At 40.2% G+C, this 17668-nt stretch overlaps 1 long non-coding RNA gene and 1 pseudogene across 3 annotated transcripts in view; one reads left to right on the top strand and one right to left on the bottom strand.

The window, feature by feature from the left end:
- Positions 1–112: 112 nt before the first annotated feature.
- Positions 113–4019, top strand: LOC306655240 (protein tyrosine phosphatase type IVA 1-like; annotated as a pseudogene). Its single transcript has one exon. The product of its transcript is annotated as a protein tyrosine phosphatase type IVA 1-like (transcript).
- Positions 4020–8188: 4169 nt separating this feature from the next.
- The window catches only part of LOC306653901, a 31949-nt gene continuing 22469 nt past the window's right edge, over positions 8189–17668 (bottom strand). For both annotated transcript variants that reach the window (XR_013761813.1, XR_013761814.1), the window contains exons 2-4: positions 9779–9923; positions 8792–8931; positions 8189–8324 (exon numbers count right to left, since the gene is read on the bottom strand). This is a non-coding gene — a long non-coding RNA (uncharacterized lncRNA). The remainder of the gene's footprint in view (positions 8325–8791; positions 8932–9778; positions 9924–17668) is intronic.

Below are 17668 nucleotides of genomic sequence, written 5' to 3'. Positions count from 1 at the left end.
TGCACGTGCCCGCCCTTCCCTGGTGCAGGGCTGCGCTCTCTTCCTAGTCCTGTTCCTCTGCTCTGTCCCTGTGCCCACACAGGCCCCACCAGGCTCAGCTCCTGCTGCTCTGCTCACTGAACCAGTTCTCCCAGTGGGCAAATTGCTCATGTGCAGCATCTCCCAATGCCAAGGAGAACATTCCTCACCCTGCAGTCAGAAGGAAGTGGCTAAGCATTAGAGAGGTGGAGGCAGAGCCTGGAGCATGGTGGGAGCCCCCCAAGGCTGCTTTCCTGGCCCACCCCTCCCCCGCTGCCCCCAGTCTCCTTCTCAAGTTCAGATTAGTGTTTCTTTCCACTGAGGACAGTGAGTCCAGGAAAGGCAGGTGGCACGCCCAACGCCACAGGAGAGTGAGGGGCTCTGTTGGGACTGGAGGAGGAGGTTGCCTCTGGGCCCTTTGCTCACTTGCACACCTTCTCGGAGACTGGAGGCGTGCGTGTGAGCGCCTGCATGAACCTCAAACCTCATCGAATCCACCCCCCACTGTGGAGCCTGAATTGGGGGTTGGGATCTGTGACCCCAGTGCCTCTGCTACCTGAACGTTCCTCACTGTTCCCAAACCCTTGGCTTTATGCTTGCATTCTCTTCTCTTTTGACTCAGAGGAAGACCAAGGGCCAGTGAAAGAGGTGCTTCCTGCTGAAGTTACGTGTATGGCATAGGGTGACTTTGGGTCTTCCTGTATCCCGTTGTTCGTGGAAATCAATCTCCTACTGGGAGAAATCACAGCTCCTGTGAAATGATCCTGGGGCTAGATCCAGGGTTGGGTGACATGCAGCCACCCGGGCGTGGCATCAAATGTGCAGGACTTCAGGCAGGTAGGCGGCCCTGCCAGAGCAGCCGTGCAGCCCCAGGCTCCAGTCCAGTGCCTCGTGCTGGGCCGCTCAAAGTGGAGGCAGCAGAGGAGGAAACCTCCTCCCCAGGACCACACCTCTGACCCGCCTCACCAGCATCCAAAGCCCAGGTATTTCAGACTCATCTCCATCTGACAAGAGCTGCCCTGGGACAAGGGGACCTTAGCAAAGACATCAGGACCAAGCAGCAAGGCAGACATCACTGCAGTAGCTGGGCAGTAGGGCTATTTCCTCTCCAAGAGCCTTCTTTGTTTGCCTGGGACAGCCTCGCTTACCAGCGTCTTTCCAGGCCAAGGCTGAGGGAAGTGCTAGGCTGACCTGTCCCCGCTCACTGGCTCCGGACCTTGAGCATGGATTTTCCTGGAAGTGTTTTCGTGAGAGTTACACACTGACTGGTGTGGGAGGGCGCCCTCGGGACACCCTTCACGCCCCAGAGAGCCCAGAAGCTGGGCCCAGATGCTGGTTGCTGGAAGGAGTGCAGCCACTCCTTCCTGGTGGTGACTGTGCTCTGCCTCCCGTGGAAGCACCTGAGTGTCCCCATGTTGGGTGGAGTGGGGACTCCCGAAGGCCATGAATCCCATGGAGGCAGCAGAAGAAGCAGCTGGGAATCTACAGGTTCTGGTATCTCTAAATTTCAAGTTCCAGCCTGCAGAGGGTCCCAGATGGGGCTGTTGGAGGCCAAACACAACCTCAGGTTGCCAGTGTTTTGCATTTTGTTCTCCTGTGCCCCAGACATGCTCCTTCCTCCATGCGAATAAAATGAGAGGATTCTAGAAGGATCTTCTCCTCACACCCCAGAGTGTTGGGAAGCTTCTGCCTCATTTTCATGCTCTGGCTGCACCTGAAACTCACAGGTGGGTGTCGCCATCCAGCCAGGTGTGTCCTACTCCTACTTGTGGTAGCAGTCTCCTCCTCCCACACCCAGGATGCCTGATTCATGAACTACAGTAAATTATTTGAAATGCAAGGGATGGGTTTAGTTGTGGAGCACACTATCCACTACTATGAAAAGTACATCAGATAAAATAGCACTAGAATATATATGACATGTGGCATTCAAGGACAGTCTTCTCTCCAGAGGAAGTTGTTCCTAACTCTGAAACTATAAAGTTACATTTTTAAAAAGTGAACCCATCTGCTGATATATCCACTGTTTTAGGAAGAGTTCCCTTCCTGACAGTCTTCAGAGACGGGTGGTAAAAGGCAGAAGCAAGAGTCTAAGTCATTAACCTTCTGATTCCTGAAACTTCTGAATTGGTATTGCTGGATATCATTGTCCCTTATGTGGGTTCAAGAATTCTGTCATTGACCGACTGCATGGTAGTCTGCTGCCATCAATGCCACCTGCACTGCTGCCACCCCGAAGTGACCACTGCCACTTGCTTCTCTGCAGCCACACTGCTACTGCCTTTTGGGACCTGTGTATGAGTAGACTTACTCCTCCTGAGTCCTGTGGTGCTCTTGGTTACACATTTATGGAGTTTCTGAAGGGCCGTGGAGATTACTGCCAGGCACAGCATAACCTCTGTGCAGACCAGTGAACTGCAGAAATTCATTACTACTCCACCAAGAAGCCCCCATATTGTAGTTAACCTGGACACAGAAGTAATGAATTGAAATCCGCAGAGCATTTTACAAGAGGCCTGACCTGGGCAGGGTAAGCCTCAGTGCACTTCCTTTCTATTGCCTAAGTGTTCCTGGATTGAAGGATTGCTGCTTCCTGTTGGCTGTTCATTTCATTTCTCATCTCTCCCAACTTCATACTCAAAACTCCGAGAATATCAAGTGGAGTGTATTGTAGTAGATTTCAATGACTTTGCATCATTTCTGTATTCTGTTTTAAAAAATCATTCATAGCCCTATTGAGTGTTTTATAAACTAAATTATCACGACTTGAATGAACTGCCCTGCTCCTGTGAAAGTCACGTACAAGAACAGGAGATTCCTTATTACACAGAATCCAAGCAAGGCAAACTTAAACAGATTTATAGAGGAACTTAAGAAGTATGGTGTTACCACAACAGTAGGAGTATGTGAAGCAACCAATGACATTATTGTGGAGAAAGAAGGCATCTGTGTTCTTGATTGGCTTTTTGATGGTGGTGCACCACTGTCTAACCAAATTATCAATGACTGGTTAAATCTTGTAAAAATTAAGTTTGTGAAGCACATGGCTGTCAGATTGCTATTCATTGTGTTGCAGACTTTGGGAGGTTCCAGTGCTTGTTGCTCTAGTATTAATTGAAGGTGGAATGAAATATGAAGATGCAGTACAATACATAAGACAAAAGCAAGAAACTTTTGTATTTGGAGAAGTATTGTCCTAAAATGCAATGTGCTTCAAAGACTCCAGTGGTTATAGAAACAACTCTTGCATTCAATAAAATTTGGGTACCTGATACTCTTGCCTTGGAGGTGGAACTTGACACAGAACCTAATTTGTCATACATATTAGCCAACATGTTGGTGTGGTGAATAAATCTGATGAAGATTCTGTAAGAATATTGGAAAGCAGTTTTACCAGGCCACAAGCTTGACAGAATTTAATCCTCTATGTTTGGGTTATGATCAACCTATTTGGACACTTAGCAAAAGATTCTTGCTGTTCAGCATTTAAAATGTGCTTCTCATTTGTACCAATTGACCTTTCCTGAAATCATGTAGTATTGAGTTAATGTCTTTAAATCTATTTCCATGTCAGAATCTTATATAAGAAATTTAGAAAAAAAGAAATTTAGAAAGATTAGGTGCCAAAATACCCAGCACAATACTGGTATATATTTAGTATCATACAAAACCAAAATTCCAGGAACAAAGAATATTCTAGACCTTATGTTATTTATTCCTGCAGTCGTTTCAAGCACTGTAGGGCCTATAATGGCTATTTGCCTGCTCATTTTATGTTTTGGTCTTTCACATTTATAACACTATACATTCGGTTTACTTTTAACCATTGGGTTTAAAAAAAAGATCCACCAAGTTTTATGCTATTTAATGTCTGTTCTATAAGTTATGGGAAACCTCCATTTAGAAAACCTAAGTTGTTACAGAAGCACATCTTTAATGTCTCCAGACCAAAACTCGTAGTTAATTTAATGTTTGCACCCTGAGGTGTAACTTAACAGGAGAGGATCTGAAAAAAGTAATGGGAGAGGGCTATAAAATATTTTTAGTAAAAATGTTGCCTTTGACTCATGCAGAACCTATAGAATATGCCTTTTAATTTAGTAAATACTTTTAAAAGGTAGAGATGCTTTGTTATTGTAGCTAAAACAATTAATTATAAAATTTCTGAAATTCTTGTAATTTTTTCATAATTATTGGAAGCTGTTTACCAACTAACTTACTTTTCGTTCAAAGTGTGATTTTTTTTTCCTTTTCTTCACGATCTCTTGCCAAAAAAAAAAAAAAAAAAAGTGGGTTTCTGCTAATAAATTGAACAAACCTCTAATATTTTATATGCCTTTTGAACAGTGTCACTTAATTATTTGGACACTTGATCATTTTGTTTTATTATGTAATTGATAAAATGGTGATTGATGTGTATTAATGTTAGTTTAGCTATATATTTATACTGTCTGGGAATGTGTGGTTATTGTTCTGTGGGAGAAATAATTTGTCAGTGTTCACCAGCTTGTAAAAACTTTGTGTGAATGCTTAAACATCTAAATAAATAATAAAATGCAAAAAAAAAAAAAAAATTCAACCATTTGCAGAAGGTTTTCTTAGGTTATAGTTTTTTAAATTAATTTATTTGTTTTTAGTTGACAAAATTGATATACATATCATATACAACATGATGTTTTGAAATATGTATACATTGTAAAATGGTTAAATCTAACTAAATAGCTTATATTACCTCCCTTATTTTTTTTTTGGTGAGAACTTTCCAAATCTACTTTTAGGAATTTTCAAGAGTATAATATGTGATTTATTAATGACAATCACCATGTGGTACAATAAGTTTCTTGATTTTATTGTTCCTATCTAACTGAAAATTTTTTTCGTGGGGTGCCGGGGATTGAACTCAGGGGCGCTCACCCCCTAAGCCACATCCCCAGCCCTATTTTGTATTTTATTTAGAGACAGGGTCTCACTGAGTTGCTTAGTGCCTTGCTGTTGCTGAGGCTGGCTCTGGACTCTTGATCCTCCTGCTTCAGCCTCTTGAGCTGCTGGGATTACAAGGGTGGTCCACCCGGTTTGGCTCTAACTGAAATTTTGCATATATTGACCAACATCTTCCCAGACCCCAACAATTAGACCCTAGTCACCTCCATCCTACCCTTTGCTTCTATGAGTTCATCTTCTTTAGATTCCACACCAAGTGAGATTTTGCAGTATTTGTTTTCTGTGCTTGGCTTATTTCACTTAATATTATGTCCTACAAGTTCATCCATGCTTTTGCTGATGATAGAATTTAAAAACTGAATAGTGTTTTTCACTGGGTATGTGTACCACATTTCTTTATCCGTTCCTCTCTTGATGGACATGTAGGTTGATTCCATGCTTCAAATACTGTGAATAATGATGTAATTAACATGAAAGTACAGATAGCTCTTCAGTGGGATGATCTCATTTTCTTAAGACGTACACCCAGTAGTAGGATTGCTGATCACATGGTAATTCCATTTTTAATTTTTGAAAAAAATTTTATACTGTTTTCAATGTCTGTATGTACTACTTCACTTTCCCACCACCCGCATGCGAATGTTCTCTTTCCTCCAAATCATCACCAACACGTTATCTTTTTATTTTATTTTATGTCTTTTGGATATTAACTGACAAGTTTGAGGTGAAGTTTTATCATGCTTTTAATTTACCTGTTTAGTGATGTTGATCATTTTTTCATATATATGTTGACCATTTGTATGTCACGTCCTTTGTCCATTTTAAAATCAAGTCATTTGTTTTCTTAAATGGCATCGTTTGAGTTACTTACATATTTTAGATATTAACCCCTTCTCAGATGTGTGTTTTGCAAATATTTCCTCCTGTTCCATAGGTTGTCTCTTCACCTGTTCATTTTTTCCATTGCTGTACAGAAACTTTTTGGTTTGATGAAATCTTATTTGTCTGTTTTCTGTTGCCTCTGCTATTGGGATCATATAAAGAAAAAAAACCCCATCACCTAGACAGATATCATGGAGCTCTCCCCCCATGAGATATTATACTACTTTTATAATTTCAGGTCTGATGTTTAGGTCTTTAATTGATTTTTGGTTGAGTTTTGTATAATGTGCAAGATAAGGATTTAATTTCCTTCTTCAGCATGTGGATATCCTATTTTATTAGCATCATTTATATGAGACTGTTTTCCCTGTTGTGTGTGCTTGGTACCTTTATCAAAATCAATTGTATGTAAATGTGTGGATTTATTTCTGGGCTCTATGTTCTGCTGCATTGGTCTGGGTCTGTTTTTATGCTGCTTTAGTGACTACAGCTTGGTAGATGCTTTTGACGTTGGATAATATGATGCTTTCAACTTGTTCTTTTTGTTCAGGCTTGCTTTGATTTTTCAGGATCTTTTGTGTTTCTCTTTCTGTAAAGAATTTTATTGGTATTTTGATAGGGATTCTGTTGAACCCTTGGTTCATGTTGGGTTGTATGAGTTTTTAACAATATTAATTCTTGTAATTCATGAGTATGAGATACCATTTCATTTGTGTTTTAATCAATTTCTTTCATCTTTGTTGTATTAATGTGCTCTGTCACATTTATAGATTTCCATATGTTGAACTATTCTTGCATCCCTGGAAAAAATTCCTTTTGATCATGATGAATGATATTTTTAATGTTGAATTTTGGATGCTAGTATTTTGTTTTGGATTTTTGCATGTACTAGGAATCTACCAGCAGCATGGGGGGATGGACTCTGGGTCTGCTGGAGCTTTGAATCATGGGTACTGGCCTGAAGCCTGTGTCCACTGGTGATGGAGACTGGGTGTTAAGGTACTGATCTAGAGGCTAGCTACATGAGGTCTGGCCTGGATCCTGGGGTCTCTGGAGCCATACTGGGACTGGAACCAATAAGGGAGCTGTTCTGGAGCCTGGGTCTAGGGAGGGCATTCCAACTCTGAGGTCTACTGAGACAGGACTGGACCCTAGTCCTGCTAGAGTGTGAGGCTACAGGAGCCATTCTGGAGGGTAGGGCTGCAGGGATTGGCCTAGTACTAGACAGTCCAGGAACCTATGCTTACAGTTGTCCATCTGGTATTTAAGGCTGGGGTGCTGACATGGCATAGTGTAGGTCTGAAGCCTGGGCTAGAGAGGTTATCTTGGAGCTGGGTGGGCTTGAATCTTGTGTCTGCAGGAACTTGCCTGAAGGCTGGGTCCACAGATGCTGGCCTGATGAACAAGGGTAAGGGGTCAGCCTGGTGTTAGGGTAGGCCTTAAGCCTGGGGCTGTGGGGACCAACCCAGTGCTGAGAATGATCCAGAGCCTGGGGTTTTGGAGCCAGCGTGGCCCTAGAATGGGCCCTAGAATGGGCCTGGAATCTGAATCTGTGGGTGCTGGGCTGGTACAATCCTGAAGCCAAGGGCCCCTGGGGTTGGCCTGGCATTGGGCCTGGTCCAGAGTTTGAGTGCTCCAGGCCCTGATTCTGGGGCTATAGGATCTACATGGTACAAGGATGGTCTGTAGGCTCGGCCCGAGTGTACTGGCCTGGGGCCACAGGAGCTCTCTTGGCATGCCAGGTGAGCCAGGAGGCTGCATCTGCATGAGGAGCCTGAAGGCTAGGTCCACAGGTGTCGGCCTGGTGATTAGGGCCTCTGGGGTCAGCCTGGTGCTGGGAACCACACGGAGCCTGTTGGCTCTGGGATTGGCCTAGCACTGAGGCAAGTCTGGAGCCTAGAGCTGCTGAGATAGACTTATCTATAATTTATTTTTTCCAACAGTTAGAAACCTGACTCTTATCTTCTACCAGTTATTTACTTGCTTGCTTGATCCTGTTGACATGTAAAGTAGTTTCAGAACTGTTAACACAAACCTCCATGAAGAATTTACCAGAGACCTGCTCTCCAAAACACTCAATGAATGACTGTTTGCCAATTCCCCATGTTAAAATGGCACATGAGAAATAAACTTTTATTCTAAGAAGCCCAGGAGATTAGTTTATCAGTTCTAAGGTTATTAAATGGGGTGGCAAAAATTGAAAGCTTAAGTACATTATGGAATGGAAACAATATTGGGGATTATAATAAGGGTAATCAAAGATAGTAGGATAGAGTGGGAAGGGAAAAAAAAAAAAAAAAAACCCAAGCCCCACTGTTGGTAAATGAGTTTATTTATCAAAGGTTTTCTCCTGCTCACCTCTCAGTAATAGTTCAGAAGTCCCACAGTAGCCATACTGCTCTGAGGTCTCTTAAACATCTCCCAGCTCACATAGGTGGTGGGTTGGTGGAAAGTTTGGATTCTTACAGGTTTCCAAGGTTTTTCTGTAAGGGAAAACGTTTAGATACTTAGAGGCCAAGGAACTCTGAGAAACAAGCATTCATCCTCAACCTTGACAGTGCCCATACCCGCCAGCCCACAGGAAGGAATATCTTAATGTAGCAACAGAAATTGTCCACACCCGAGCAGGTGAAGGGTAGAGACTTTGGGCCTGGCTGAGCCAAATGAGCCATTAGAAGGGTCTGACTAGGGAGACAGTGGTCAGAAATCTGGAACAGCAAAGCTGTTGTGCCCTATACAGAGGACAACAGACATTAATTATATAAGGAAAGAGGCTTTGGGCTCTAAGCTCTTTCTTCAAACGTTGTATTTGCCAGTGAACTGCTTTCCAGGGAGGCATTTGTCTCCTGCTATTTTTGTGTCTTGGATTTGCGAAACTCCAGTCATTTGCTTAGGAATAACGGGCTCTGAGGAGAGGGTGGCCGTCGGGGAAGACACGTTCCCAACTCACATTTGCCCAGCAGATGTTACCGCAGTAGCTCCAGCAGCACGTGTGGTTTTTGTGAGCACATTTGAAGGTCCTGGAGCACTTCTTGGTACAATCTTTGACATCTGGCTCTCCCCAGCATTCCTCCACGAGGTGTTCACCTCCTGAGACGGAAATGAACGGTAAGAGGCCGACAGGGCCCCATCATTGCAAACCTAGGCAGAGAAAGCCTTCAGACACGCAACTGCTCCTTCTAGAATCTGGGCCCCAAGCCCCCAGCAAGGCATCTATCTGCCTTACAGGAAAATTCCCTTCCAGAGCCTCCTCAGCTCCCACTCAGTGTGTCGCCCCCAACTGCTGCTTCTTCATGGACCACCTTGCTCCCTCTGCTCACACAGGTCCCACCAATGTTGCAGGTCCCAGACCCTCTCTGAGCATCCTGGAGACCACACTTGGCCAACCCTCAGCAGTCATGCCTTCTCCTAGAAATCTGTGGTAACTTAAAGGAGATTTCAGGATCTGGCAGGGAGAGTAGAGAACCACTTTCTCCCTTCTTCCCTTCTTGCTGACTCTGCCTTTCATAACTCAGTCTCTCTCCAAATTCTTATCTCTCTTGGTCAGTTTTCTTAGTCCCTCCACTGATTTCACTTTATTCTCATCTGACCCCCAATTTTGGTCTACTAAGGTACCTCTCATGCCCCTTTCCAATCTTTTCACATTCTGAAAGATGTTTATACATTAAGAGGATATATAAAGACAGACCCATTTGGTCCAATTTGTACAAAATTGAAAGATGCTCATTGCAATTTTCAAGGTGGGAAGAGGAAACACCAAAGGACCTCAGCTTGTGAATTTCTTGGATCTCTGTGCATGCGAAGTGTCTGATTCTCTAGCCGGTAGCGCTAGGAAGCTGGGTCCTGGGTCTGATACGCCTGACGTGATTCCCCGTCACTTGCTCAGGAACAAGCCCCGCCCCTCTCCTTTGGTTCCCAATGTAGTCTGGCCACCTACCATCCTGCTTTGGCCTCATCTCTCCTTGCACAGACAGCAGCACCATACAGAGGACTGTCATGAACAGGGGTGCCCAGGACTTCATGCTGCTGACCACATGTGTCCAATATGCTGTCCGGTAGATTTTTTTCCTTCCCAGTTGATGCTAGAGATCAAGAGATAAAAGAAGGAAGTAGAGGTGTGAATCAAGAGGAAATGTTTATAGCCTTTGCTCATGCTTTGTCTTCTACTTATCCTTCCTTGCCCTCTGCTGCCCAACAACAGACACACACCTCAGCCGAGTGCTGGCTTTGCCCCATAGTATCACTCCATCTCACAGCTGTTTTTCTTGTGTTGAATAAAATATTTAAAAAATGTGTTGCCTTCCCTTGATTAAACAATAACTCAGACTCGTCTTATAAAATACTTAAAATATACAAAGCAGTGTAGTCTGACGAATTCCCTTGGTGTTTTTATTTAACCCTTCCTTCAATGCGTTCTTTCCTTTTTATGGACACATACTTGTACATATTTATGAGGTACGACACACGTTTTGATTCATGAATGCACTGCATAGCAATCAACTCAGTAATGAGCATATCCATCACCTTAGACTTCTGCCATTTCCTTATAGTGAGTGCATTCAAATCCCTCTCTTCTATTTTGGGATATGTAATGAGTTATTTTTCATTATGTTCGACCTACTGTGCCACAGAACATCAGCACTCCTTCCTCTTCCTCAGACAATAAATTTGTGCCCACTAATGAACTTCTCCTCTTCCATTCTTCTCTCTTCTCCTTGGCTTCTGGTAAACACTATTCTACTATCAACCTCTATGGTATCAACTTTTTAGATTTCACTTACGAATAAGATTGTGAGGTATTTGTCTACCTGTCCCTACTTATTTCACATAACATAATGTCCTCCAAGTCCAAATGACAGGAGTTCATGCATTTTATGGCTAAGTAGTATTCCACTGGGTATATATACCATGTTTTCTTTATCCATTCATCTGCCAGGACTTTTATCTTGAATATTGTGAATAATACTGCAACAAACATGGAAATGCAGGTGTCTTTCTAACACGCTGATTTCATTTTCTTTAGGGAAGTACCCAGTAGTGGGATTGCAGATTGTATGATAGTTTTATTTTTAGTCTTTTTGAGGAACCTGCACAGTGTTACTTATAATGGCTATACTGATTTACATTTGCACCAACACTGTATACATTTCCTCTTTCTCTACATAGTCACTAGATTTGTGATTTTTAGTTTGTCTTTTTGATAATAGCCTTCTCCCTGGGATAAGATGGCATCTCTCACTGTGGTTTTTATTCCAGTTTCCTTAATGATTAGTGATGCTGAGCATTTTTTTCATACATCTGTTGGTCATTTTTATATCATCTTTTGAGATATGTCTAGTTGTATCTTTAACCTCCTTTAAAACTGGGTTATTTTTATTTGTTTTGCTGTTGAGATTGTCTTAGTTGCTTATGTATTCTGAATATTAATGCTTTGCCAGATATATAGTTTGCAAATATTTCCTCCCATTCTGTTGGTTATCTCCTCATTGTGTTTACTGTGCAGAAACTTTTCAGTTTGATGTAGTATAGTCCATTTGTCAATTTCTGATATTGTTGCCTGTGCATTTGGGCTCACAACCAAAAAAAAAATTGCCTGGGGCCAATGACCCACGAATTCCCCCTATGTTGTCCTGCTAGTAGTTTAATGTCTTATTTTTAAATCTTTGATGTCTTTGGAGTTGATATTTGTGACTGGTAAAGAGATAGGGCTCTGGTTTCATTAATTTGCATGTGGGCATCCAGCTTTCAGATCACTACTTATTGAAGAGACTTATTGTGGGTTCTTGAAAATTTTATCAAAAAAATCAGTTGGTTATAAATGCATGGGAATCTTTCTGGACTCTATTCTGTTCCATTGATGTGTCTGTTTTTATGACAACACTGTGCTGTTTTGTGGCATATTTTTAGGTCTGATAGTAAGGTGTCTCCATTGCGTTCAAGATCTGCTAGACTATTCAGTCTTCCGTGTTTCTACACAAATTTCAGGATTGCTTTTTTTTCTATTTCTGTGAAGAATGACATTGATATTCTGCTGGGATTTCATTGAACCTATAGATCACTTTGGATAAAAAGGACATTTTAACAATGTTTATTAACAGTGAATATTTAATTCTTCCAATCCATGAACAGAGGATGACTTTTCATCTATTTATATCCTCCTTGATTTCTTTCATCAATGTTTTGTAGATTCTGTTGTAGAGATTTTTCACATCTTTGGCTAAATTTATTTCTGAGTATTTAAATTTTTTGTAGCTATTGTAAAATGAATTGTTCTCTTGATTTGTCTTTCAGATAGCTTACTATTAGCATACAGAAATGCTACTGAATTCTGTGTGTTGGTTTTGTTTCCTACAACATCACTGAATTTATTAGTTCAATTTTTTTTTTTTTTTTTTTTTTTTGTGGAGTCTTTAAGGTTTTCCATGTACAAGATCATGTCATCTGCCAATAAGCTTGGTTTGACCTTCCCCATTCCAATGTGGATGCCCTTTACTTCTTTCTTTTGCCTAATTGATCTGGCTAGGACTTCCAGTACCATGTGGGCACACTTGTCTTGTTCCAGAACTTACAGGGAAACCTTTCAATATTTTCCCATTCAATTATTAGTTGTGAGTTTTTCATACATGATCTTTATTGTGTTGAGGTACGCTCATTCTATGCCTAATATGTTGTTTTTCATAATTGTATTAAATGCTTTTTCTGCAACTATTGGAATGAGCATATGGTTTTTGTGCATGAAACTGTTGGTGTGGTGTATAACATTTATTGATTTGCATATGTCAAACCATCCTTGTATTCCAGGGATGAATCCCAGTTATTCATAATGAATGATCTTCTTAATGTGTCGATGGATTTAGTTTGCTAGTATTTTATTGAGGATTTTTGTATGTATGTTCATCAGGGATATTTTTTAAAAATATTTTTTATTAGTTGTTGAACATTTATTTATTTGTATGTGGGGCTGAGAATCAAACCAAGGCCTCACATATGCTAGGCAAGCACTCTACCACTGAGCCACAATCCCAGTCCCCATCAGAGATATTGAACTACAGTTTCCTTGTGTCTTTATCTGATTTTGGTATCAAAGCAATGCTGACCTCAAAAGGAGTTTGGAAGAATTTCCTTCTCTTCAATTTTTTTGAATAGTTTGAGAAGGATTGATATTAGTTCTTTAAACATTTGGCAGAATTCTGCAGTGACAACATCAAGTCCTGGACTCATCTTTGATGAAAGACTTTTCATTTCTGCTTCAATCTCATTGCTCATTGTTTGTCAGTTCAAGTTTTCTATTTCTTCATAATTCAATATTGGTGGTTCATTTGCATGCTACTTCTTGTTTCCAACTTTTTTTTTTTTTATTTTTATTTATTTATTTTTTTTTATTGTAAACAAATGGGATACATGTTGTTTCTCTGTTTGTACATGGCGTAAAGGCATACCATTTGTGTAATCATAAATTTACATAGAGCAATGTTGTTTGATTCATTCTGTTATTTTTTTCCCTTCCCCCCACCCCTCCCACCCCTCTTTACCCTCTATACAGTAGTTCCTTCCTCCATACTTGCCCCCCTCCCTAACCCTAACTCTAACCCTTCCCTCACCCCCATTATGTGTCAACCTCCACTTATTAGCGATATCATTCGTCCTTTGGCTTTTTGAGATTGGCTTATCTCACTTAGCATGATATTCTCCAATTTCATCCATTTGCCTGCAAATGTCATAATTTTATCATTCTTTATGGCTGAGTAATATTCCATAGTATATATATACCACAGTTTCTTTATCCACTCATCAATTGAAGGGCATCTAGGTTGGTTCCACAGTCTGGCTATTGTGAATTGAGCAGCTATGAACATTGATGTGGCTGTATTTCTGTAGTATGCAGATTTTAAGTCCTTTGGGTATAGGCCAAGGAGTGGGATAGCTGGGTCAAATGGTGGTTCCATTCCAAGTTTTCTAAGGAATCTCCACACTGCTTTCCATAGCGGCTGCACTAATTTGCAGCCCCACCAGCAGTGTATGAGTGTACCTTTCTCCCCACATCCTCGCCAACACCTGTTGTTGCTCGTATTCTTGATAATCGCCATTCTAATTGGGGTGAGATGGAACCTTAGGGTGGTTTTGATTTGCATTTCTCTTATTACTAGAGATGTTGAACATTTTTCCATATGTTTGTTGATTGCTTGTAGATCTTCTTCTGTGAAGTGTCTATTCATTTCCTTAGCCCATTTGTTGACTGGACTGTTTGAATTCTTGGAGTAGAGTTTTTTGAGTTCTTTATAGATTCTGGAAATTAGTGCTCTATCTGAAGTATGATTGGCAAAGATATTCTCCCACTCTGTAGGCTCTTTCTTCGCATTGCTGATAGTTTCCTTTGCTGAGAGAAAGCTTTTTAGTTTGAATCTATCCCAGTGGTTGATTCTAGCTTTTATTTCTTGTGCTATGGGAGTCCTGTTAAGGAAGTCTGGTCCTAGACCAACAAGATGAAGATTTGGACCTACTTTTTCTTCTATAATCTGCAGGGTCTCTGGTCTGATTCCGAGGTCCTTAATCCATTTTGAGTTTAGTTTCGTGCATGGTGAGAGATATGGGTTTAGTTTCATTCTGTTGCATATGGATTTCCAATTCTCCCAGCACCATTTGTTGAAGAGGCTATCTTTTCTCCATTGCATATTTTTGGCCCCTTTGTCTAGTATGAGAAAATTGTATTTATTTGGGTTTGTGTCCGTGTCCTCTATTCTGTACCATTGATCTACCTTTCTATTTTGGTACCAATACCATGCCGTTTTTGTTACTATTGCTTTGTAGTAGAGTTGAAGATCTGGTATTGCAATACCCCCTGTTTCACTCTTCCTGCTAAGGATTGCTTTAGCTATTCTGGGTTTCTTATTCTTCCAGATGAATTTCATAATTGCCTGCTCTATTTCTGTAAGGTACGTCATTGGGATTTTAATTGGAATTGCATTGAATTTGTATAGCACTTTAGGTAGTATGGCCATTTTGACAATATTAATTCTTCCTATCCAAGAACATGGAAGATCTTTCCATCTTCTAAGGTGTTCTTTAATTTCTTTCTTTAGTGTTGTATAGTTCTCATTGTAGAGGTCTTTCACCTCTTTTGTGAGATTGATTCCCAAGTATTTTATTTTTTTCGAGGCTATTGTGAATGGGGTAGTTTTCCTAATTTCTCCTTCTGAAGATTCATCACTTATGTATAAAAATGCGTTGGATTTATGGGCATTGATCTTGTAACCTGCTACTTTACTGAAATCACTTATGAGTTCTAAGAGTTTTCTGGTGGAATTTCCAGGTTCCTCTAAATATATAATCATGTCATCAGCGAACAGGGATAGTTTGAGTTCTTCTTTTCCAATTCGTATCCCTTTAATTTCTTTGGTTTGTCTAATTGCTCTGGCCAGAGTCTCAAGAACGATGTTGAATAGAAGTGGTGAAAGAGGGCATCCCTGCCTTGTTCCAGTTTTTAGGGGGAATGCTTTCAGTTTTTCACCATTTAGAATGATATTAGCCATGGGCTTAGCATAAATGGCCTTTACAATATTAAGGAATGTTCCCACTATCCCTATTTTTTCTAGTGTTTTGAGCATGAAGGGGTGCTGTATTTTATCAAATGCTTTTTCTGCATCTATTGAAATAATCATGTGATTCTTGACTTTAAGTCTATTAATATGGTGAATTACGTTTATTGATTTCCTGATGTTGAACCAACCTTGCATCCCTGGGATGAAACCCACTTGATCATGGTGCACTATCTTTTTAATATGTTTTTGTATGCGATTTGCTAAAATTTTGTTGAGAATTTTTGCGTCGATGTTCATTAAGGATATTGGTCTGAAATTTTCTTTCCTTGATGAGTCTCTGTCTGGTTTAGGTATCAGTGTGATATTGGCTTCATAGAATGAGTTTGGGAGGGTTCCCTCCTCTTCTATTTTATGGAATACTTTGAGAAGTATTGGAATGAGCTCTTCCTTAAAGGTTTTGTAGAACTCGGCTGAGAACCCATCTGGTCCCGGACTTTTCTTTGTTGGTAGGCTTTTGATGACTTCTTCTATTTCAGTACTTGAAATTGGTCTATTTAAATTGTTTATGTCCTCCTCATTCAGTTTAGGCATTTCATATGTCTCTAGAAACCTGTTGATGTCTTCGAAATTTTCTATTTTGTTGGAGTATAGATTTTCAAAATAGCTTCTAATTATGTTTTGTATTTCCATCCTGTCTGTAGTGATATTTCCTTGTTCATTCCGAATTTTAGTGATTTGGGTTTTCTCTCGTCTTCTCTTTGTTAGTGTGGCTAAAGGTTTATCAATTTTGTTTATTTTTTCGAAGAACCAACTATTTATTTTGTCAATTTTTTGTATTGTTTCTTTTGTTTCAATTTCATTGATTTCAGCTCTGAGTTTAACTATTTCCTGTCTTCTACTACTTTTGGTGCTGTTCTGTTCTTCTTTTTCTAAGGCTTTGAGCTGTAGTGTTAGGTTGTTTATTTGTTGAGTTTTACTTCTTTTATTAAATGCGCTCCATGAAGTAAATTTCCCTCTAAGTACTGCTTTCATAGTGTCCCAGAGGTTTTGATATGATGTTTCTTTGTTCTCATTTACCTCTAAGAATTTTTTAATTTCCTTCCTAATATCTTCTGTTATCCATTCGTCATATAATAGCATATTGTTTAATCTCCAGATGTTGGAATAGTTTCTGTGTTTTACTCTTTCATTTATTTCTAACTTCAATCCATTATGATCTGATAGAATACATGCTAGTGTCTCTATCTTCTTGTATTTGCTAACATTAGCTTTGTGGCATAATATATGGTCTATTTTAGAGAAGGATCCATGTGCTGCTGAGAAGAAAGTGTATTCACTCTTGGTTGGATGGAATATTCTATAAATGTCCGTTAAGTCTAAATTATTGATTGTGTTGTTGAGATCTATGGTTTCTTTGCTCAATTTTTGTCTGGAAGATCTGTCCAGTGGTGAGAGCGGCGTGTTAAAATCACCTAGTATTATTGTGTTGTGGTCTATTTGGTTTCTGAAATTGAGAAGGATTTGTTTGACATACATAGATGAGCCACTGTTTGGGGCATAGATGTTTATGATTGTTATATCTTGCTGATTTATGCTTCCCTTAAGCAGTATGAAATGACCTTCTTTATCCCTTCTGACTAACTTTGGCTTGAAGTCCACATTATCGGAAATGAGGATGGATACTCCAGCTTTTTTGCTGAGTCCATGTGCATGGTATGTTTTTCCCCATCCTTTCACCTTTAATCTATGGGTATCTTTTTCTATGAGGTGAGTCTCTTGCAGGCAACATATTGTTGGATCTTTCTTTTTAATCCAGTCTGCCAGTCTATGTCTTTTGATTGATGAATTCAGGCCATTAACGTTCAGGGTTATTATAGAGAAATGATTTGGTTTCCCGGTCATTTGGTTCATTTTTAAAATTTTGTTTATTTATTTGTTTGACACAACTTGTTTCCTCCTTTATTTGACAATTCCTTTAACATAATTCCTCCCTTTGCTGATTTGCTTCTTTGTTTTTCATCTCTTCCTCATGGAATATTTTGTTGAGAATGTTCTGTAATGCTGGCTTTCTTTTTGTAAATTCTTTTAGCTTTTGTTTATCATGGAAGGATTTTATTTCATCGTCAAATTTGAAGGTAAGTTTTGCTGGGTATAGGATTCTTGGTTGGCATCCATTTTCTTTCAGGGCTTGAAAAATGTTGTTCCAGGACCTTCTAGCTTTTAGGGTCTGGATTGAAAAATCTGCTGATATGCGTATTGGTTTCCCCCTGAATGTAATTTGGTTCTTT

The sequence above is a fragment of the Sciurus vulgaris genome, assembly GCF_902686455.1.
Source record: "Sciurus vulgaris genome assembly, chromosome: 2".
NCBI classification, from domain to species: Eukaryota; Metazoa; Chordata; class Mammalia; order Rodentia; family Sciuridae; genus Sciurus; species Sciurus vulgaris.
Note: the sequence above shows the minus strand (reverse complement) of the source record. Positions and strands in the feature narration are given on the sequence as shown.